We start from the raw sequence: 23,082 nt of genomic DNA, 5'->3' as shown, positions 1-23,082 counted from the left end.
GGAGAAAGGGTCGCAGTGGGAAGAATCCACCTGAGCTCCCCATCTGGGAAGGGGCTGACTAGGTGGGGATAGGAGGATTCATCCGTCCCACTAAGGGCCCTGCAGCCCTACTGTGCATCTCGGCTAGTGCCTGAAGGCCGGCTGCCCGCGGCGCCCCCCCCACCCCCGCTCCCCGCCGTTGTCTCCCGGCTCCGGGATGGAGTTCCCCGTCCGGCCGGCGGTGGGCGCGCGCCCAGCGAGGCCGAGCCGCGCCGCGTGCGTAGCCGGGGGTCCCGCGGCCTGGGCGCCCGCTCGCCCATTTCGGTGCCCGCGGCCCGCGGAGGTCAGCGCGGCCCGCGCGGGGTCCGGCCAGCCCACCCCGCCCCCGCCCCGCCTGGCCGCCGCCGGTCCCGCTCAGAGGGGGATGGGGAGAGCGGAGAGGCCGGCGGACAGCGAGGCAGACGGCGCGGAGGCGGAGGCGGCGCCCGCGGCACCGTCTCCCGCTTCCCCGCTCGGCGCTGCGGACCGGCCGGCCGGCCGGGCGGGCCGGGAATCTCCTGCGAACCGGGGAGGAGCTGCCGCCGCCAGGCCGGCTGAGCGTCCGGGGAGCGTGGAAGGGGGCGGGGAACGCGGGGAGCTGGGGCCGATCCCGGACCTTAAAGCGGCCCCCCCGCGCCCCGCGCCCCGGCAGCCTCACTCCAGAGCCGCGGCCGCAGGTGGGTGCCGACCCAGAGCTCCGGCGTCCGGCCAAGTTCGGTGCCGCGCGGACCGGGGGCGCGGACGGGACGACGGGGCGCCGGAACTGGACGTCCGCGAGCCGCGCCGTCGGCGGGCCGCCTCCCACCCCCGCGAGTCCCGGCGGCGTCGCGGTGGGCACGGCGGCGCCCGGGGCGCTCCCGGGGGCGGGCGCAGGAGGGCGGTCCCCACCGCACAGTCTGCTTCCCGGTGCCCCGCGCCGCCGCGGCGGGGGACGGGGTCCGCGGGCAGGTTGTGCGGGCATTGCCAGAGTTTGCGGGGAGGGAGGCGCGGAGCAGCGGGACCCTGGACCCCGCGTCCCGGGCACCCAGCGTCCCGGGCACCCCGCGCGCTGAGCGGCGGTTGGGAGGCAGCTTGTCCCGGCGCCGCTGGCCCTCAGGCTGAGCCCCGAGCCCGCAGGAAGCGGGCGTGGGCAGAATTTCTGTGACCCTCACGGCGGAATAAACAGGAAGCGACGAGCACCCAGCCCGGCCGCCCTGCCTTTGTTGTGCGGTCTGCGGGGCGCAGCGCAGAGGACGCCTCCCGGGACCCCCGCCGGCCCCCCGGGGGCTGGGCGCGCCCCGTAAGTGCGTCGCCCGAGACCTGGGCTCAGTGCTGGGCAGCTCGCCGCGCTGGCCCCGAGGGCAAATGCTTGGTTTTAAACTTTTTTTTTTTTTTTTTTTAACTGGTAAAGGAGGAGGCTTCCGATGAGGCGGAGGTTTCTGGAGCACGAAGGGGACCGCGGCGGGGTGGGTGGCACCTGGAGAAGGCGGGTAGGTCGGGCCGCTTCCCGGGTGAGCGCGCGCGGGTTGGCACAGCGGGAAACTCGTAGCGAGCCGGGACCCAGACGCAGGAGTGATTACTGAGTGCTGGTGGACACATAAACTAGCGTAATTTTTGTTTTCTCCAGAGACTCTTCTAATTAGCTAAAATTGGATAATCCTGATTTGCTTCTTTTCTCTTTCTCTGTGTCCCATCTACTCCCTTCTCCTCCTTTCTAATTTTTTTGGCAACTTCGCATCCCTGGACCCTTCGCTTGTAGTTCAGTGCTGCTTTCCAAATGTTAGTTATGATGGTGATAATATTTTTGGATGACCTACTGTGTGTAGGTGTTGTGGGATGAGGTGAGGTAAGCTGCACCGTGTTGATTCCAGAGCTGCTGTTAGTAGGCTTCTTGCAGTGGAGGTGGGTGGCGATGGTGAGCTGCCCTGGCTCTTGGAAATAAGTGGTCCTGTGGCTGGCATGGAGGTTGGTGCATCCCTGGGGGCTAGACCAGGAAGATTCCTTTTAAAATGGTCCTTCTGCCTGTTTGGCTAGCCAAGAGGGTGTTCTCCCAGTCTGTCTCTCCTGAAGCTGCAGGACAGTGTGAGTTACAGGACAGGTCCTGGAGGATCTGCACTGAGAAACTGCCATTGCATCCAGTCAGGTCTGCATTTGCATAAGAGTGTTTATAGTCTTCCCAGGGCTTATGTTGCCTTTACTGTCACCTGTACATTTGCCCTTGTACTCTGCACTGTTCTCTTGAACATGTTCTTTATGTTCAGTGAAGGGTCATGTCAAATTTGAGTAATTCCATGTACAAAGGAGTAGATCTGATTATTATCCATGTACATGTATTGAATTATAATAGTTGGTTTCCTATCCTTGGATGCTCTTTGATGGCTCTTGCAAAGAAGTGCTTTTTAAAACATGGGGGTATATTCCTCATGATCTTTGAGAGCTTAATTCTTTGAAGAGCTTCACTTTGCTATTGACATTGAACACACTGTTAGGAATTAGGGCTGAGACTGTAAGTGCCAGTAAGGGATTTGCTGCAATGGACTTGTAGCTGCCTTCCTCCCTTGTTTTAAAAGCCCCCTCTAATTTCTTAACATTCTGCTGTTACCCTTGAATGAGTCTTGGCTGTGGTTCTGGTTTGTGGAGGCTTGTATTTACGATGGAGAAGGCTTTTCCCAGCAGGTATTAGGGCTGTCTCTCGAATCCTCTCTGGGGCCCTTTGCATGACCACAGTCCTGCAGAGGAACCCAGCCAGTGCCAGATGCTTATTAAGGGATTTTGTGCCCATTTGTTGGCGTATTGTTTGAGTCAAAGTCTCCTGCCCCCACTTGCCAGAGTATATAGACAAATATTTATTCCCACCCCCCCAATGCTGACAGTGCTCTAAGAATAGTTTTCTTGCCTGGCGCTGAGAGCAGGACCCGCCCGCCTGCAGAGGTGTTTACAGTTTGGGCCTGGGCTGCAGTGTGGGTTGACTTAGCAGCCTGGCATAGCGGCCCGCAACTCCTGGGACGTGGTTGGCTTTTCCTCAGGGCTGCTGGAGGGTTGCCTCCCAGCCCGACAGGAGCATAGGGAGGTGACGGTGACTTAGTGCCCTGGGTGCGGTTCCTGGCCTGCGGTCCAGCAGAAACCCCTAAGCTTGTCCAGATCCCTGTGCAGTCACCCCCATGGTCTGGGCAGGAGGTCATGGCTTTTTGTCATCACGTAAAACCAACCACTCAGCGCTCAGGGCAGGGACACTGGCAACTGTGACTGGTCAGATCTTCCTGGTGGCCCTTTGCAAGTTTATTCCTATCTTTCTTCTGTGTCTGGGCTTATGGCGTCTCTGTGATGTGTCTGTTCTTTTGGGTGAGAGTTAATGCAGAAGGAAGAAAGAAATGAAAAGATCATTCCATGTTAACCTGGAAAATTTTTAGAAACGTTTGACGTACTTCATATAGATTTATGGCTATTCAATGTAAACGGTGTGGAATGCTACGGGGTCCCCAGTGCCCTCTCTCCCTGCTTCCACCCCCTCCTTTTTTAGGTCTCAGAACACTCTCCTGGAAGCCAGTATTTTCACATGTCAAAGTGACTTTCTGCCTACATGGGATTTGTTAGCTTAGAGTTACACCGTGACCTATACCATGGGTGTGATGGAAAGTGAATCTTCAGTTTTTAAATAGCAATGTATAGCTTCTGACTCCATCTGAAAATTTAGGCCACAAGACCTGCCATGTGCTAGGGAGATTTTTTGGTGGCATTATTAGCTTTATTTTTAGGCAGCTAGGGGACACAGGTGAGCACCTGTACTATTAATTGCTGTAGAAATATTGGGTTCGTATTTCCCATCAATACTGTTTTTCTCTCTATCATAGGAGGACTTGAAAATAATGTTTGTGTTGTCTCCTATCCATGTGATTTGAGTATGGATTGCTTTTCTTTGAATTTCCACTAAAAATGGTACTTTGGCCTTTTAAGCTGTTTTTGTAAGGACTTTTCTTTCCACCAAGCTTGTTTTCCAGATAGGTCTTGGAAATTACGAAGAACATAGCTATAATTTCTCCCTTGATTGGCAGCAGAGCGCTTTCCCGGACAAAAATAAGGCTGCTCTGTGCCAAATGGTTGACTTTTCTAGAATAAAAACTCTAAAGGGTTTGCAAAGAGTCCTCTGGTTAATATATTGGCATTCCCAGAACCCACTAAAACCCCGGCAGCCTGCCAGACACCACTTAATGAGGACGCAGAGTGTCTGGCTCAAATCCCCACGAGCAGAAGCGGGTGGAGGCTGCTGTCCACACCCTTTATTAATTTTTAATGACCGTACTTTTGTTTTGCAGGTTTTGCTCTGCACCCCCTCAAGACCAAAAGACACGGTGACACCCCTCCCCCACTCATTTACTCATTTCCTTGGCATTGGAAAACTGTTGAGACTTTCAAGGTTAAGAATCCTGCTGAGGGATCATTTCTGTTTGCATGAGTTCTTTTGTGGTTGGCTTTCTTTTTTTCTCATTCTTTCTCTCCCAGCCCCGCCCCTGCCCGCCTTTATTTTGGAAGAGGAAGAGAGAAAAGGAACAGAAAAGGAGATAACTTTTTTTTTTATGATGCTTTATTGTCTGCTGGAAAAAAGAAGCATTTATGAAACTTTAAGTTTGTCAGACAGTTTATATGACAGTGCAAGTTGGTGCTTGCCAAGCTTCAGACAGATTGCTAACGTTACATGACAGGGATAAATAAATTACCGCTGTGAGCGGTGGGCAGGGCCTTGGGCACCCGGGAACCTGCAGGATGTGCAGTACGTGGGTGTGTGGAAGGTCTCTGCGCGCTGCCTGGAATTCTGTGACTTGCTTTGGAAGCAAAAAGGGTGTGTCTCTTGCTTTTATTTTCACCAGGGCTGCAGGCGGCAGAATCCAGGGAGCAGCTCTGTATTTTTCCCGGCCTGGTGGCCCTGCCCCTCGATGGCCCCTTACCCCCACGTCTCCCCTCCTCTGCATCAGGGGACATGGCACCTCGTCTTCCATCCAGGGTCCAGCTTCCGACAAAACTAAACTTTGGCTGCTGTTCTTTCTGCAGGTGCAGGCATTGAGAACAAATTGTCTGACATAAGTGTGTGAGCTGCCTGGGAGGGGGCTGGGTGACACTCCTTGGGCACAGTGTACTTTCATCCCTGGCGTGTGGATAGTCAGCTGGCAGAGTGACAGGTGTAATGAACTTAATGGTCTTGCTTTAGTTGCTGGCGGACACACTGCTTGTATTACAAAGCCACCTCCTAAGTTGGGCCCTGGCCAAATGACTCGCAGGATCTTCTCTGTGCAGACAGGATTCAGAGCCTGGACTGGCCAGGAATTGGGTGGGTGTGAGCGACATGGTCCCTAAATGGACCTAGAATTTCTCTTTAAAGTAAGCCTGCTCTGTCCAATTTGCAAAAAGGCCCCATCCCATCCTACCCCCGCCACCCCGCTATCCAGCCATATGGTGGGGTGTGGCAAGGTGATCCCCCCCCCATCCCTGGGGTTGTGGATTGCAGGCTCCCAGCGCTGCCTCCTTGGTTCCCCAGAAGTGGACTGGGCCTCTGGTGGTCGGTCCATGGTCCTGGGGCCAGCAGTCTCTGCACAGAGTTGGGAGGGAATTTCGAGAGTGAAATCCCACTGTTCCAAAGGCGGAAGGCCAGGCCGTGCTCTGGAGGGCTCCCCCGGGCAGCGGTCAGAGCGACAGCAGCACCGCCTCTGTGCCAGGCTGTCCTTAGCGTTATATTAGCTGATTGAAGCCCCCCAGCAGCCCTGGGACGTGGGCACCGCCACCATGCCATTGACAGACAGGCAGCAAGAAGCCTGAAATGCCGGAGTGAAGAAACACTGTCTCGTGAGCAAAGGTGGAGGTGGCCACGTCACGCTGGGGCCTGGGCTGTGACCCTGGGGCTGGCTGGCCCTTCCTCAGGGACCACTCACGGCGGGTGGAGGGAGACCAAGTCTCTCCTCGTCCCAAGCAGGGCCCAGGGCTCCTCCTTCTTTCCTCCCTTTGTCCATGGCTCTGATTTACACCCCACCTCCGGGCCCCACCCCCATTTCTAAACCCTGCTCCTGTGCCTGTCCTGCCTGTGGTCACAGCCTTGGTTTCGAGAATTGGGCCGTTGGTGGCTCTGTTTTGTCCATGTTGAACCTCGTCCTCCCAGGAGGAATCAGCCAGAGAGTTGATGCCTGTGGTCCTGGGCTCTGTGGAACCACCTCTGCTGGTCTTCTCTGGGTGAGGTTTGTCGGGTGTCGGTCCTGTCTTCCGAGGGGCACCCAAGGCCTGTGGGGCTGGACTGAGGTGGCCCAGGCCCTCCCCGCTCAGCAGGACCCAGCAAGTCCCTGAAAGTGGGGTGAAATGAAAAGATACATCTCTCAGATTCTCTGTCTCACTCTGAGGGGGCGTGGATTAATCAACCACATGTATCGGCGTGCAGTTCTTGTGTTCATCCCGGATGGACCTAAGTGTTTGAGGTTATGGGGCCTGAAGTGAGGCCCCAGGAGGTGCGGATGTCCGGGGTCCTGCAGGACGGCTCCCCAGCCCTTTGCAAACCTTCCCACGGCAGCAGGTGGGACCTGGCCCCTTCACACCCTTGAGTGGCTGGGTGGTGCTGTCCCCTCTGAGGGGATTGTGGTGGCCACACACTGTGGGGCCTGCTGGGCTTCTGTCTAGTTTGGTCCCTGGAGTGGGGTTGGACGGGTGCCCTTTTGCGTTGGGGGCTGCACTTGCCTGGGGGAGTTCCTGTCTGGTCCCCCTGTCAGGCATATGGGGGCCCGGGTTGGCCCTAGACTGGGTTCCACCCTCTATTTGAACCTGACTTTATTCCAGAGATTCTTTCAGGCCTGGCTGAAACCAGTGTCACGGATCTAGTCTCTGAAATCCTTTTTTTCCTGATTATATACTTACTGAAGATAATTAGGAAACTATGAAACAAAGAAGAGAAAAAAAAAGAAACAAGAAGAAAATAAAAATGACTACAATTACCTATAATTCCACTACCTTTAGAGATGACCTCTATTTACAGTTTTGTAGATTCTTTCCAGACTTAATTATAAAATCATGCATCGAACTTGTATACTTTTTATAAACTTAACATTCCATCCTGAACATATTTTCATGTAATTTAAATATTCTCCAAAAATACCACTGCTGATGACTATTAAATTCTACCCTGCGGTTATATTGTTTTTTTTTTTTAAGCCCGTTTTGGGACGCTGAGGCTGTTAGCAGTTTTCCCTATTATAAATAATTCTGCACTGGACATTCTGATTACGTCCTTTGGATAGCTTCCTCAAGGAGGAGCTGGTGGGTATAACTTTTAGAGGCTCCTCCAGAAGTATTACCAGTTGCTTCTCAGAAAGGCTGGGACACTGCACACGGACACGGGGGTGACTGTAGTCTTGCCAGTGCTGAATATTGTTATGAAAAAAATCTTTTCAAGTTTGGCAATGAAATGGTATGTTTAAATTTTTCTTCCCATCCTTCTGTTGTGAAAATCAGGGCGTGGCATCTGGGGATACACAGGTGAAGAGAGTTCTGCTGTTGCTAGAGCTTTGCTGTGGGCAGATGCAGTGATTTTAGTGGATGCTCCCAGCATGGAGATAAGACCTTTGTGCTGTTTTAAATTCGAATTAAATGTACTCAAGACCTTTGTGCTATTTTAAATTGGAATTAGACCTGCTCAGGTAGGTTAAGGGCACGAAACAGTCTAATAATACATTTTTAAATAAAATTACGGGATTTTATGGCCAAAGGCTGTGCTTGGTCTTTCCCCAACATCCTCACCCTAACCGGCTGGGTAACGTGGGCCCTGGGTAGAGGGATAAGGTGGGGGAGGGGTGGCTCGGCAGCAGCTGCTTGAGGAGCTGTGTGGCACTTCCCTCAGTCCTTCCTCTCCGTTCTGAGTGATCGCTTTTTGAGATCAAACTCTTCCCTGGCCTTTTGCCCAAGGATACTAACATAAAATTCATTTTCTTACTGTTTCACTCGATGGCTGATGGGAGACACCTGGCCTGGGTGCCCTCTGCTGGGGGCCTCTCCCTTGGTCCCCTCTATGCTTTCGCAGACTTCTGTTTCTAGCCTGAGGGTGTCGGCGCCCACACTGGCTGCTCCGGAAGCTCCAGAGAAGGAAAACCATCTCAGTATCTTCAGTACGTTGCAGTTAACTAAAGTTGGTTTTGTTTTCCTCGAAAGGCAGCCTTTTTGGTTGAAAGGTTGGGAACAGCTGGAGGGAGCAAGACATGACACCTGCATCTTGGGGTAATTGAGCCCCAATTAGCTTGTTCTGGTCACACACACCTTCATGCGTCGGTGCTGGGGCAGGTGTGGGTGCTTACCACGCCCCGAGGTGCATGCTGGGAGTGCCCGGCACTGTCGGGCGTGGCCCGGTGAGCAGAGAGTATGGTCCGAGGGGCCCAGGTCGGCGCTGGCGCTTGGGTGAGTGACCCCAGCCCTCCAGGCACAGCCTGTGGGGAGCACCCTGGCCATTGTCTTGTCTGCTTGGCCCCCCTGCTGGCCATGTGGGCAGCCACACCACGCTTTCCAGGTGCAAACACACCCTGGACGTGGCTAGCAGGGCAGACGGGGCCAAAAGCCCTGGAGGTGGAGCGAGCAGAGGATTTCCCAGGAAGTTGGTCATGGAATAGGTGTCATGGAATAGGTTGCTGACACCCCTTGTGTCCCTCCGCGCTTGCTGCTGGCTCGTGTGTGCGCGGCTCCCAGACTTGAGTTTAATCCAACCTGGTGTGCTCCTTCAGCAGGATGATAGAATGCCAGAATCTTCCAGTTGGAACAGAGGGCCTTTCTGGACATAATGCAGCATGATTTCAAGGGTGGGTAATGTTTACAGCTGGATGGCTTGGTTGAACTATTATATTTCTGTGACTTTGTCTATTAAGATAAATATTGCCCCCTTCAGAACTTAGCTTTCATCCTACTGGTATTTAAATATAAGAGCCACAGTGTTTTACTTCCAAACTAGAGGTAGGTCCTGGGATTTAATTTTTTTTTTAATCTGAAGAGTAATGTAAAAATAATAAATATATATACACAGTCATAACTATATAACTTATGTAGTAAATTTAGTCCAGAGAAAACATAGTGTTTATTTCTTTTTTTTTTTTTTTTTTTTTTTTTTTTGTGGTATGCGGGCCTCTCACTGTTGTGGCCTCTCCCGTTGCGGAGCACAGGCTCCGGACGCGCAGGCCCAGCGGCCACGGCTCACGGGCCCAGCCGCTCCGCGGCACATGGGATCCTCCCAGACCGGGGCACGAACCCGTATCCCCTGCATCGGCAGGCGGACTCTCAACCACTGCGCCACCAGGGAGGCCCCTAGTGTTTATTTCTGATAAAAGAAGTTGGCTGTTCCGTGGATCGGAGCTTTTGTTATTTGATGGACCTCTTTGTACTGAGTGCTTCGTGTGAATGTTCACGCTTTTGTTGTTATAACGTGGTTCATACACTGGATTTTAGGAATTGGGGCACATTTATGTGCCTGAGGGAATGGCTCCCGTTGCCGAAGAAGCAGCATCAGGGCTGTAGACAGAAGCAGCATCAGGGCTGTAGTGTGGGCCTGAGCTGCCCAAGGGGATTTGTTGTTCATAGCGCGCAGACGCATCACCTCCTGGTTCTGAGGAAAGTTTTGCTGTAAGGGGGTTGCTTTTGTCCGTGGCTCACAGCCCCCCTGCTCGGCCAAGCCCCTGGAAGGCTTGTGACCTTGGGAAGGTCAGTTTGCCCTTCCCTAAAACAGCCATTTGCCTGCCTCTTAGGTTTGCAGGGGATCAAACGAGATAAGGCGCATGTGGACCAGCAGGGAGGGGCCCAGCGCTGCCTCAGTGAGAGCTCGGTAAAGTGTGGCTGCCTCCAGTCAAAGGAGCATTTAGGAAGTACCCGCCCAGCCTGTGAGGCGGGGACCCTGCTCCTGCCCCCAGGACTCAAGGAGCCGGTAGTCTGGCACAGGAAGCAGCCAGCAGTGAGGACAGGCACTTGTAGCCAAGCCCTGGGTTAAGAGCGGGAAATGCCATCTGAGCCGTTTGTTCATCGGGAAAGATTGTGTACCTGGGGGAGGAGGGGACCGAGGCCGCTGGGCCTGCGAGCTCTGACGGCCTCACGCGCCCTCCCTCCCCTCCTCCTCTGCTCCACGGGGCCCCGCGATGTCCGAGCACACGGTCCGATCTGGGCAACCTAGGAGACTTCAGGGAGAGGCTGGCTTTGGGCTGAGAGGTGGCCAGAGACTGGTTTGCGGGGCGGACAGCAGGGAGAGGGTTCCCCTGTCCAGGGCTCTCAGAGCTGTGCACGCTGGGGTCTAGAAGGCACAGACAAGGACGTAAACCTCAGTACAGTGTGCGCGGGGCCCTGCTTCCGTCCTCACATGTGTAGTTTATAATCAAGTACGCATGACCCGTGTGTGCTGCCCACACTTCTTTGCTCATAGGAGGATGTGTGTGAACAGTTGGGGCCACCGTTGGCAGTGGGACTGCGTGTTTAGGACCTGCCGCGAGGGAGCAGCTGTGGTGGGGAGGGCTGGCACTGCGGGTCCACAGTGACCATGTGGCTCCTGTGTTTAGGCCTCTAACGTACCCCTGCGGGAGGGCGCAGGGAACCCTATGCGGTGGTTCGTGTGTAAGGGCCGGTGACACAGACTCCATGGGGCCCTCGCCCACTTTGCAGCCCTGGCTCCTGTGTGTGGCCCCTTTTCCTGAGTCTCCAGGAGGTGGGAGCCGGGCGGATTCTGACGCGGTTTGGTAACGTGCAGTGCCGGCAGGATGGCTTTGTCGAGAGCTGACCGTCCAGAAGGTGAGATGATTTACTCAGTGGAGCAGGTCAGTGAGTACCTTGGGTTGTAAGGCCGAGAAACGCTGGTTCTCGTCCTGCCCGAGCAGAACGTGGGTTGTGGCTGGAGCTTTGCGGGTCAGACCCCATCTGGACGGGCGGTGGGAGTGGGTTTGGGCTGACATGGTGGTAGAGGGGGCTTTTGGGGGAGGGGCACAGGTGCTGGGAAGAAGTGGCGGTTGACCTGTGACCGTGACCTGCGTGGTGGAGGGTGGAGAGGCAGGGGGAGGGCTTGCGGACGAGCATGAGCAGAGGTGGGATTCGGAGGCGTGTGCAGCGAGGCGCCGTCGCTGTCACCGGTGGGGACAGTCGTGGTGCTGCGGAGAGGTTGGCAGACTGAGTCCGTTGCAAAGTTTCTGCCCATCTTTGCTGAAAACCAAATCAACCAGCCATGTCGGTGAAGAGAAATGGGTCCCTCGGGTCACCTGATTGTTTGCCCTGGGGGCCCTGTCCTGGCCTCAGCTCTCCAGTACTCGATACTTGTTCACATTTCACAAAATGCGAAAATGTTCGTGCTCCACGCAGCTCACACCAGGGGGCCAGGCTTGTCACTTTCATATGGTGACAGTAGTGGCTTCTATTTGCAAAACACTAACTTTAAAGCTCTTCACAGACAGCATCTGATTTCATGATCCTTGGCTTTAAGGAACAAATAATGAAGAGTATGTGGAAGTGTAATTGATCTCTAATGCGGCTGTTAGCTGAATGTGGGATTCAAATCAGAGTGTATCTTAATGTGCAAAACCTGCTGGGAAGAGGTGGCCCGCAGTCGTTCAGGCTGCACGGCGGGTGGTTTTTTGAAGGTACAAGGCTTTGCAGCTTGCTGGATGGGCAGGAGCCTGGGCAGCATAATTTTGAGAGGTTAGGGCAAAACACTAGTCAGAATCAGAAGTACAAGGCCATTTGAGGGCTGTGCTGAGCAGTCGTTTCCCCGTGGTTGTGCAGAAAGAGACATGGGGTGAGGCGAGGTGCGTGGGGCGGCCGCTCTCACCTCTGCTCTTAGAGGAAGGTGTGCTGGTGGCCCTTTGTGGCACTTAAACTACGGCAGGTCCTGGCAGCAAACCTGGAGTCTCGCCTGGTGGTCGCAGTGGAGCCGACGTCCAGCCGTGTGTCCAGCCGTGTGTCTAGTGTCCTTCAGCCCCGGCTTCTTTTCCCTAACGTGGCGTGGCTGCTCTCCTGGTGTCCGTCTGTTCAGCTGTGGATGCAAGTTACTGCCAGTTCTGTCTCTCCGCTTCTAGCAGAGTAGTTTTTGTGATGTGTTGGGGCCCTTTTCCGGTGACATAAGGCAGCCCCAGCCCTCACTGTGCCTGGCCTCCCCTGTGCCTCGGCCTCCAGCAGCTCTTCTCTGCTCGGTTTTCCTCTTCTGTGGGCACCATGCGTCCTGTCCCCGTCTTGGACCCCAGGCGGAAGCCACGCTTGCTCTGCAGTGTTCTGCTCTCTTGTCTGCAGTCCCCAGAGGTGCTGTGTTTCTCCCCGAGTCCAAGTGTGTCCCGAACTGGTGATGGAGGCAGAGGCCGCAGGGTCTCCTGCTTGGACACCCATTAAACCACTAATGAGGGGTAGGTGTCACTCAAAGGCTTAGGCAGGAAGGAAGTGCTTTCTGCCCTCAGGGGTACTGAGTCTGCGGGATCAGTAACTACTGCAGAGGGTCAGCAGCCCACGGGGCATTCGGGGGACAGCCCGACCCTGAAGGACGGTGAGGGCGAGATGGCCCCTCCTTGCTGAGCCAGGCACTTGTCTCCTGTGTCGTTTGGATGGTCTCTGCTGTTGGGTGGAGTGGTGACTGTGGAGAGAAGGGGGCAGGCAGTTGGCAGGCATGACGGGGACAGTGAGCAGAGCCTGGCGAGCCGGCGGGGGTACTGAGTGCCCCTTATCTGAGCCCTCCTTTCTGTGACTCTGCCACTGACTCTGGCGTGGTTTTATTAACAACCACCTTGTGACAAGACGTGGTTGGGTGCTTGGTGATGTGGCCAGGAGTTGGGGTTAGTCTCAGAGTGGCCCTCAGTGCGGTCTCCCCCTCATCTGTCAGTGGGGAAGCTTTCTGACCCCAGAAACTCCCACCCACGCCTGGAAAGCTTAGAATTCTGTTGTGTGGATTGAAGTGGGCTCTGTATTATGTGGAGGCTCTTGCCCCAGACTCTGACTTCACACTCATGCCCGACTGCCCAGTGGGGATCTCCAAGCCTGTGTCTAGAGCCATGTACTTGCCCCTCCCCACCCAGTGATTCACACATACATCTTGGAGCCCTCCTTGGCTCCCCCAAATCTGGTCACTTGTCACTGTCGCTAGTAGCTCAGTGTGTCCCTTCCATGGCCTCACACAGGACCTCCCGACTGGCCACTCGCCTCCCCGCCACACAGTCTGCTTTCAGCCCAGCGGCTGTGTGAACCGGGCCATGGGACCTGGGATTCGGCTGCTCCGCCTGGCCCGGGGGTCTGGCCGCCGTCCCCTGAGGCTCCTCACCATCCAGCTCCACCCACAGGGCCTTGTGGTTGCTGCTGAAACCCACCCCCCAGGGCTGTGTGTCTGTCTCTCACTTCATTCAGGCCTCTGTTGGGCGTCCTGCCCATACGCTGTCCTGGTTTCCTCTGTGTGTGCAGGGCGAGGTGCCCGGGACCGCGAGCGCAGGACTGGGGAGCGCGTGCTGGACGCAGCAGGACGGCGACTCCTGGGGGCCGGTGTGGGCGCCGGGGGTCCCACCACAGTCATCAGGGGTCAGGCCAGGCCTCCCTGCAAACACACGGTCCTGCCGGAAAGGCTGAAGCAGAGCTGCAGGCTGGGGGGTTGAGTGGGGGCTGGCACAGCTCAGCATCCACACTGTCTCCCTCCCCTCGCCCCTCAGGTGTTTCCTCACCTACATTAACTTTTATTTTACCATTTCCCCCCAAAGTGACCTACCCGAGAGAGAAGCGATTGTTTGCCTGACCCAATCTTGCTCTCCTACCCAGTTTAACCCGCTGGCCAGATAAACTGCGGATGAATGAAATATTATCTGTTTGTTTCAAGCAAATTAATCAAACTTTAAAAGATCATCAGATTTGTTAACTTTATTCAGATCATCATAGGTAGAAATTTTCCCTTTAGACAAAGTGTCTTTATTATTATCTTGGTTCTCCTTAGCTGTCTTCTTCTGTTCTTGGGATCAGGAAAAGTTCAAAGTAGAGAAAATTATCATCTGTGCATTGTTTCTCCATCTTTTCAAAGAAGACTAAGTCCTTGACAGGTACTTGGGAGCCTGACTCATCCTCCAGACACCTGACTATGCTTTTTTTTTTTTTTTTTTTTTTGCGGTACGTAGGCCTCTCACCGCTGTGGCCTCTCCCGTTGTGGAGCACAGGCTCTGTATGTGCAGGCTCAGCGACCATGGCTCACAGGCCCAGCCGCTCCGCGGCATGTGGGATCTTCCTGGACTGGGGCACGAACTCATGTCCCCTGCATCGGCAGGCGGACTCCCAACCACTGCGCCACCAGGGAAGCCCCGCCTGTGCTTTTATTCTGGTGTTAGATAGTCTTCTTGAGTTGTGTTTTGTTGCCTTGGATTTAAAATCCACAAGGATGTGAAAACTAAGTATTTAGTGGAACAAGGAAAAAAGACTGAATAAGACAAATTCCAGTTAGTGGCAAGTAACACCGTGGTTCATTTCCGCTGATGGATTTCAGCCCATGTGATGTGTCACCACACAGTAGCCATGCCTGTGGGTGAGGTGGGGGTCTCCCCACGTCCACGGTACACATCTGCGGTCCTGCCCCGACCAGCAGGGGTGGGTTGTCTCGAGGGCCGAGCTCCACTTTCTGCCTCCGTCAGGAATCTGGTTGGACTGACGCAGGCACACGCGCCTTCCCCTGGAAAACAGGCTGCAGGGAGATGCACCAGGACCTTAAAAATGGACGTCTCCATTGTAGCCCCGAGGGAGATTTTGAAATCCCATCTTTTTACCTTTTCCGTATTTGCTACAATGATCTTTTTTATAGCAAGAAAATCACCAGTGAACTTGATTTCTTCAGGCCATGGAACAAAAAGTCAGTTTCTGAAAAACTGTGGAAAACAATGTGATGTGTGTCTTTTTAAGCATCTTGGAAGCATGGAGGGAGTTGCTATGGGGACGGTGAGGTTTACTCTAACGGAGAGCGGCTCCATCTGGCACCACACGTGCCCCCAGCGCCCTACGTACAGCGGACTTTCTCCTTGATGTGAAAACAATTACATGCAGAATCATGATTCCATCTTTTCCCCTCAAATCACCACTTGGCTTTGATCTAAGAGCAGCCTCTGCCTGCTCTGTTCCTGGGGTCAACTGGGGTCACCTGCAAGACCGCCCTGCCTGCCTTCTGAGACTCCATCTTTGCTGGTGGAGCGTCCTGACTGGGTGCCCAGCGTCCTGTGTGGGTAGAATTAGCTGCTGCTTCTGCCCCTGTGTTGGCATCTCCACCCCTCCCACAGCTGCTCAGAACCAACATGGTCCCACCTTGATCTGGAGAAACGGTTGTAAGGGTCTGTCCTGGGTCACGGTGGGGACGCTGTGACTCGAGCAGTAAAGTTGTTTCCTGTCTGAGGGAGAGCAAGGCAGAGCGACACAGAGAAGGTGGGGGGGCGTCCACAGCTGCCCCAGAGGAAGGGGCTAATGAGCAGGTTGGAGGCGGGGGTCCTAGCGCCCCGGTGGGTGACCTCCTGCCCACCCCGTGTTGGGGCTGTGCTTGCTGTCCATCTGGGGTGTGGTCTTAGGCCCGGCTGAGTTCTGGTTCCCCCGCCTGGAAGGTGGGGTGATCATGACCCTCAGGCATCTGCTTCAAGGACTGGGGACTGGGCTTGTGGGAGGCGCCTTGCCCCATGTCCTGCCATTGGCTGGTCCTGTGCTTCCGTGGTGTCCTCCCCATGCAGATGCCCTGGTGGCACCCACTCCTCTCATCTAGACGCCATCTACAAAGGAAGGCTGTGGTGACCGACGGGCTGGGGCAAGGACTGGCCAGCATGCCCTGTCCTCCTGCCTTGGAGACTACGTGGTAACTTCCTTTGGAGCCACAGGGTCTGGTGGAACGAGGGTGATTATGCTTTAATGGGAAAAGCAGCTGGAAGACATTCAGGAAATGTGGCTTCTTGCTCCCAGCACCTTCCTTCAGTGGACACTATTGCTCGACCACCCTGGGTCAGGCACCAGTCACTCAAGACCTCTGGCCTCAGTTTCCCCACTGAGAGCCCCGTGCCAACCTCCCCCCAGCACTCCCCACACAGGATTTCTCTTGATGGATTTTGTTCATTTGTGGGGCTGCGTTTTGTGACAATCATTCGCATTTTACAGATGAAGGCACTGAGGCCCAGAGAACATTAGCAACTTGTCGAAGGTCACATGTTGTTAAGATCTGTCTCCAAAATGAGTGGCTGCCGTGGAGTCTGGTGCTCCCCGAGGAGCCTGCTTCCTCAGAACCCTGGTTCCTGGGCTGTTTGTGTAGGAAAAACGGGTGTCGGGGCGGAGCTGCTCGTGCTCCATCCTTGCCCGTGCAGCACGTGCTCTGGAAAGCCACCCAAACCCCAGGAACTGCTGGGAGGTGCAGACATGACAAGGCTCCCAGTATCTACCTTTCCCAAATTGGAGGGGCTTCCAGTCACGTTTCCACTCAAGCACGGGTTGGATCCAGGGTTTCTGTCATTATCTGGGGCAGAGACCAGAGGCAGAACTCTGAGGACGCCTGCTGAGTTCACAGAGAGGCAGAGACTTCGCTGTCTGCCTCGTCCCCAAATGTGTCATGTCCTGTCGGTACCTCCTTTGCTCACCTGGGAGGACACCGGAGTTGCCTTGCCTGCAGTCCTGGACGTCCCTGAAGCTCCTTTGGATGGAACCGAGTTCTTTATTTGGGCGGCTGATTTTCACACAAAAGGAAGACTTCTGTATCTTTGCTGAGTTTCTGTGATAAACTGGGTTGTTTCAGAGTTGGTGGTTAGTCAAGAGCAAAGGTGAGTGAGAGAGACCTTGAACCAGCGGGCATTCCAAGGGGGTGGTGCGGGGCCCACCGACCAGATTCCCGTCTGCGGAAATGCACACCCAAGTTGCAGTACTTTAAGGGTCCTGCAGAGACCGAACAAGAAGACCTCTGGGGTGGGGCTGAGACCGAGCCTGTACTAGGAGTGTGGACCCAGTGCTGCCCAGCACAGCTCCTGAGTGTGGATGAAAGGTGTGTGTCCTCGACTGGCTGGCTTGCGGTGGGGCGGGGGGGGGGGGCCTGGGGGAGGGGAGCAGGGACTGGAAATGTTGACGCAGCTAATCCAGTGAGAACAGCCTCCTGGGCTATGGGATTTGAGGGAATAAAGAGTATTGATGGGACCACTTAGAAATGTAAACAGACTCAGTTCTCCTTTTCCCCCATATCTTGTGTAAGGATTTTGGTGGCTTCTAAATGAGCCGCCCTGAATGGCATTGGCGCCCTTGTAAATTCTAATTAGCTGGTGAATTACCTAGTATGGATTTTGATTAGTTAGGATGAATTATAGGTATTAATGAGTAAATGAAAGTTCTGGTGTCCAGGAGGCTTTGAATAGTCTCAGAAAGGCTGCGCTCTCTTTGCACACTGCATTCTTTACCCTTAGAACCCAGTGCGGGGCGGGGACGCCTCGTACTCCTCGCTGGTTTGCGGGGCTCCAGAGCCCTGTGTGCCCCCTGCCCCCCAGTGTGCCGCATTGGGGGGCTGCTTCTGGTGGGCTGGTGAGGGGACCTCAGAGGGTATCAATCTTTCTTCGGCCTAACCATGTTCCAGACAGCATTGCCCTGTGTTTAAAGAGGAGTGGTTTGAAAGACCCGACTCAGACCCATTTCAGTGATGGAGACGGGTCCCATGCGTGGCCGAGTAAGGTGCTCTAGGAGGTCACAGGTTCATTTACACGCAGAGCAGCTGGGGCGGCCTCCTGTGGTCCAGTTGCAGGTGCTGGGGGTGCAGGCTCCTTGGCCCGGCCCCTCCCACGTGCCCGCTGCAGGCTCTCACTCCCCACCGCCCCGCCTTCCTGTGCATTCTCTGGGAGGTGCTGCCTCCCCGCCCCTTCCCATGAGGTGCCCCATGTCAGCACCCCAGGCCGGCATGTCCCCGCCCTCCCCTGTGCTCAGAGTTTGACCATAGTGTGTGTGTGTATGCCTGCTCACACCGTTGTTTCCCACTTGACTGTTCTCACGCCGGCCTTCCGCACAGACCACGACCTCTGAGCCCTCTTCTATATTCCAAGTACCCGACACAGGGCCTAGCGCGTGGTGTGTTTGCAGAGATGCTGGAGAACAGATGGAGGAGACACGGCCAGCGCTGGGGATCAAGGCAAATGGTGGTTGTCTCGTGCTTTCTGCCAAAGAAAGCATCAGCCTTGCTTCAGGCGGACCTGGTCCACACTTCTTCCTTCGTAACCCTGTTCACACCTCACACGTGTAGCGACCCGAGGACAGTAAAGTTCCATGGGGGCCACAGCGGGTCCTGTGTAATTTCCCGCCGTCTGTGGTTGGCGAGCTCAGCCTGAGTGCTCCTCCGGGGTGAGTCCCAGCAGGTGTCACATCCAGCGTCAACCTGAAGAAGAGTTTCTGATACTTAGAGAATTCAGATGGAGCAGAGATCCCACCCAGGGATGGAGGTGGCAAAACCTTGGCAAAATTGACTTCCTTGTGGTCAGACGGTGTCTCAGGAGCAGAGCGAGCAGCCAGTGGACTCAGGCCCTGAGGCCTTCCTGCCAAAAGGCTGCTGTCTCTGGGTCTTGGTGGTCAGCCAGCCTTGCAGCTTCTCACCCCAACCGACTGGTGGGCAGGTGCAGGGGCGACCCTTGGAAGCTTGGGGTCCCTTCAAAGTCGGTGCCAGCGGGGGCAGTTCCTTCAGATGCCTCGCTCCATCCTGGCCCCCGTTCCCCTCACACCAGGCCTCCAGAGGCTGGTCTCCTGGGACCTTACTGAGCACTCTCACTGGGGGCCCAGGTTACAGAGGTGACCACCCGCTGTCTGCTGTGTCTCCGTATTTTACTGTCATTTAACATGAATGTTGCAGGGGTCATGGTTCAGACTCTCATGTCCATAGAGGCCAGGTCCCCAGGCTGGGCTCTGGGGACGTGGACGGGTACACACGTCTGCCACCTGCAGGAAACAGATGTCCGGAAAGGCTCCCGTGGCCTGTTGCCCTCTGACGTGGGCATAGGGCTCAGGCCCTGCAGTCTAGTTGGGGAGTAGCTCGTGTCGCGTCTCTAGAGGATGCATTGCGGAGGTCTTGGCCTGTCCCTCTTGCACTGGTGGCGTTCTGTTGATTTCCGTGTGCACGCCTGGCTTCTGCCAGGAGTGATTTAAAGATAGCTACAAAAATACGCATAAACTTAAAATCGTAACAAAAGATGGAGGGTTTTAGGGAAGAGAAAATAAGAGTTTGAATAAGCAAAGTACTTCAGACATGTTGACTTACAGGAACCCTTTATTTATGACTGGGAAAGTCCATTGAAACAATTCTGTTTAGGATTCTGGTATTTCAAGTTTTACTCAAGAGAAGGAAATGTCAAGTCACCGCAGCACCAGTTTACATTTCTTCTACAGTTTAGGAACTGAGGTTTGAGATGCAGAGGCCGTTTAATTCCTACTGGTGTTGTGGTTTCAGGCCTGGAACCGTTTGGGTGATTAGTGATGTCTGATCATGACGGGTGGGGGCACAGAGAGGCAGGCAGGAGCTTCATAACTTTATTCAGATGCAGAAGAAGCACCTTCAAGCACTTCCTAATGATTTTCATTGAGAAATGGATCTTTCAGAACAATGATACAGAGATTCTTAGTATTTTACCTTTAAAATATGGTAGTTGTGGCATAGATGTCTTTTATGTGGTAGGTAGAAAAAGTGTTTTACTTGACTCTAATAAAAGCAGCTTTCCAAGTCGTTTAGTTCAGTCTGTGGCCTTTCACTCGGCTTGATATCCGGTCAGAGCCCCAGTCGCCCCCCCTTACTCAGGGAGCAGCAGCACTGGGCCCCAGCCCCCATCCCCGAGTGAGGTCTCGTCTGCTGTCTGGCGGCCCCTCTTCCGAACCCTTCACCTTCCTGCGTTTGTCCCCACACCCCTTGTTCTGAAGCCCCTCTTTAAGCGGCTTGGAGCTGCCCTTTACATCTGAGCACTTTGTGTATTTCTGTCTGATCCCAGCAGCTCATAACTTCCCAACCACTTTACACCTGGACTTTCTAAGGGGCGAGGCCGCCTTGCTGAGGGCCAGCTGTCCTGGCTAATGCCACCTTCCGGCTCTTAACCTTGGGTGCGCTACTAACTGTCCACTGGGCATAAAACCATCTCTCAGACAGTGTGGAGAAACAATGAGATAAAATATGGGCACAGCCCTTGACACTATGTCAGCATCCATCCATCCAGTCCACCCACCTAGCTAGCTATCGCTTATTAAACTTAACTGCCATAAATTAAATTAATGTTATGGTAAAGGCCCCAGTTTTCTCTATTACCTGCCCATTCTTCTCTTTTTGTTATTATAGTTACTAATTAACCTTTGAAGTCTTTAAAAATTATTGGTCCACATGGAGTGTATTGTGGTTAATACAATCACTTTTGCACCTTCAGGAGTTGCCATCAAAAGCTTAGGGTGTCTTCCTGATACACACGTACACACACATGCAGACACATACATTCATATATATGTTTAGATTCACACACACATACACACACACACAGTTGTGCACACGCACAGCAAGCCTTACGTGTGAGTGCTCCTGTGGGGAGTTTGTACTTCTTGTAGAGCTCATGGGTGGACCCTGTGGTTGGGATTCTGTAGAACAGGTTGGAGTGTTCATTTAAGGTTACATTTAATAAGTTTTTAGAAAGCATGTATCATATGCCTCACTAGCAATTTTGTTAGGCATCCTGGGGAAACAAAAGAATGAAAGCTTGTGAATTATCCGTGTCCCCTGGACCTTCTAATTTTGGGGGCTCTCCTCTCACGCACACGAGGTGCTGGGGCGGCGCTGTCACTGGCTCACCTCTGTGGACCTCCTCACTTTATTGGGTGGACTCCGTGGGTCCTGTAAGTAGAGCTGTGCCCGAGTCAGGGCCTCAGGGGAGGTGAGGGAAACGGTGTTGGGCGTTTACTTCCCTGCCTGGGAGGAGCCCCGTGTTGTACCTGCCCCCCGCCCCCGCACCCCTGCAGTTCCACACCCTGCAGGGCTGACTGTACTATGGCCCCACCAGGGGAGGGGGCCAGCCTGATTCTACCCGGCCCACCCCGGTGGGTCCTCGCTCAGTGCCAGTCTCTGGGGGAGGTTTCAGGTAAGACAGGCCAGTGAGGGAGACAGGCCCACGCGTTGGATTTAAGCCCTGTCAGTTTTGGGGCCACCTGAGTTTTCTGCTGAGTTTCTTCTGGCAGGAAGTACTACTACCCCTAATTAACATTCACACGGGCCTTGGCCAAATGCTTACTGCACGGGTAGTGAGCGTCGTTAACCTTGCTTCCAAATGAGGAAACTGAGGCTCGGGCTGAGTGCCTGCCCCATCTGCCCTGCCCACCTCCTGAGGAGGGATGCTCAGCAGAGTTCCTGCAGGTGGGACGGGAGCCAGGCTCCCACAGGGGCTGAGGGACCGAGCCCTGACAGCTCTGCCCAGGGTGCGTGGGGATGGCTGGGAGGACCGGGAAGGGGCCCAGAACCCAGGAGCTGTGGCTATTCCACAGAGTAGTTCTGCCTGGATTACGAGGTAGGTGCCCACAGTTGTATAAGTAGATGCTCAAGAGCGAATTTAAAATGTGTTGTTGAAAATGGGTTCAAGTGTGAACAAAGATGGGCATGAAGGTCGGTCCCTGTATTTTTAGAGGCTAATTAAAGTGCATGAACAACGATAAATCCAGATAACCCATATCGTCTAAAATCACCGTTAAGCATTCACTAAAGACCTTACTGCATAGGACACTGTGCTGGTGACCCGCAGAGGGTCCTGAGGTCGTGGCCGTCGTGGCCATCAAGCCCTGCGTGCTTTTGCCCATGCTGAGAGCAGACTGTGTCCAGAGGGCCGGCCCCGGGGACCTTCACTTCCCACACTCGTGCATTTCTGCAGCCCTGTGTTGGGACACGTGTGGGCTCTCCCATGGCCGTGTCTGAACCACTCGCAGAAATCTGTGGTCAGGTGTCTGTAAGGTGTTCCCTTCAGTTCCCCGCATAATGCAAAACAAATGCCTCAGCCCCCGCTGGACAACTGGCCTCTGCTGACTGGCCGGCTTAGGCGTAGGAGCAGGCTGGGTTCTATAAAGAAACGTGATCCACGGTGACAGAATCCCGGTTTTTGTCAGTGACTTGGAAAATTGGCCTCTGGAGCTGAGCCATGGAGGGAGCTGTGTTAGGGGCTGTCCCCTCCTAGTGCAGTGTTTGGCCAGTTTGTTCGGAGGCCCAGGTACCCTCCTGACGTTCTGTTAGTCACACTTAGAAATGAGAACATTTGCACTTAACCCTCAGGGTTAAACAGTCCTGCAAGCAGATCACGAGTGACGTCGAGATTTTAAAAACTAGGTTCACTTTGTTCCTGAAAGTCTGTGATGCCTTTTGATCCATAAGCTCTTAAAAAATTTTCCTAACAGCAACTGCTTATTCATTGCAGGCAGGTACGGTGATGGCAAACTCAGGATGGAAAAGGCCCAGGGAAACCCAGGGTCTCCAAATGTCGTAACTGGAAACACATCCATTCTCACCACACAGACTGTCAGATTCCAACCTGGGCAGCTTTTTTTTAAGGTTTTTTTTTTTTTTTTTTTTTTGATGTGGACCATTTTTAAAGTCTTTATTGAATTTGTTACAATATTGCTTCCGTTTTATGTTTTGGTTTTTTGGCCAGGAGGCATGTGGGATCTTAGCTCCCTGACCAGAGATCGAACCTGCACCCCCTGCATTGGAAGGTGAAGCCTTAACTACTGGACCATCAGGGAAGTCCCCAACCTAGGCAGCCTTTTAGGTCCCAGGAGGTAGTAGGAATTATGGGTTATGTTTTCAGGATGGCTGCAGGGTTTTAAAAGCCACATCCCTTCCCTTTCTACCATTACGCCTCTGCTTTTTTTTTTTTTTAAAGCTTTCTATCAATGACGTTGCAGTAATTGTATATTTACAGAGGAGTTGCGAAGGTGGTGCAGAGTTCCTCTGTACCCTTCACCCAGCTCCCCTCAGTGTCGGCGCCTGATACCACATCAGGCCGTGGTGATTGCGTCACAAGGCACAAAGTGGCACAGGCTTACTTGGGTCTTACCACTTCTCCTACTAAACCCTCTCTGTTCCCAGACTCAGTCCCATATGTGTGTTGCATT

General features: G+C 54.1%; 1 protein-coding gene across 1 annotated transcript in view; it reads left to right on the top strand.

Moving 5' to 3' along the window:
* Positions 1 to 937: 937 nt before the first annotated feature.
* The window catches only part of LDLRAD4 (low density lipoprotein receptor class A domain containing 4), a 288,423-nt gene continuing 266,278 nt past the window's right edge, over positions 938 to 23,082 (top strand). Inside the window, 1 exon segment of the mRNA XM_082639952.1 lies at positions 938 to 8,810. The gene's annotated coding sequence lies outside the window, so the exon portion shown is untranslated.

The sequence above is a fragment of the Mesoplodon mirus genome (assembly GCF_964341445.2).
Source record: "Mesoplodon mirus genome assembly, chromosome: 13".
Lineage (NCBI taxonomy): Eukaryota > Metazoa > Chordata > Mammalia > Artiodactyla > Ziphiidae > Mesoplodon > Mesoplodon mirus.
Note: the sequence above shows the minus strand (reverse complement) of the source record. Positions and strands in the feature narration are given on the sequence as shown.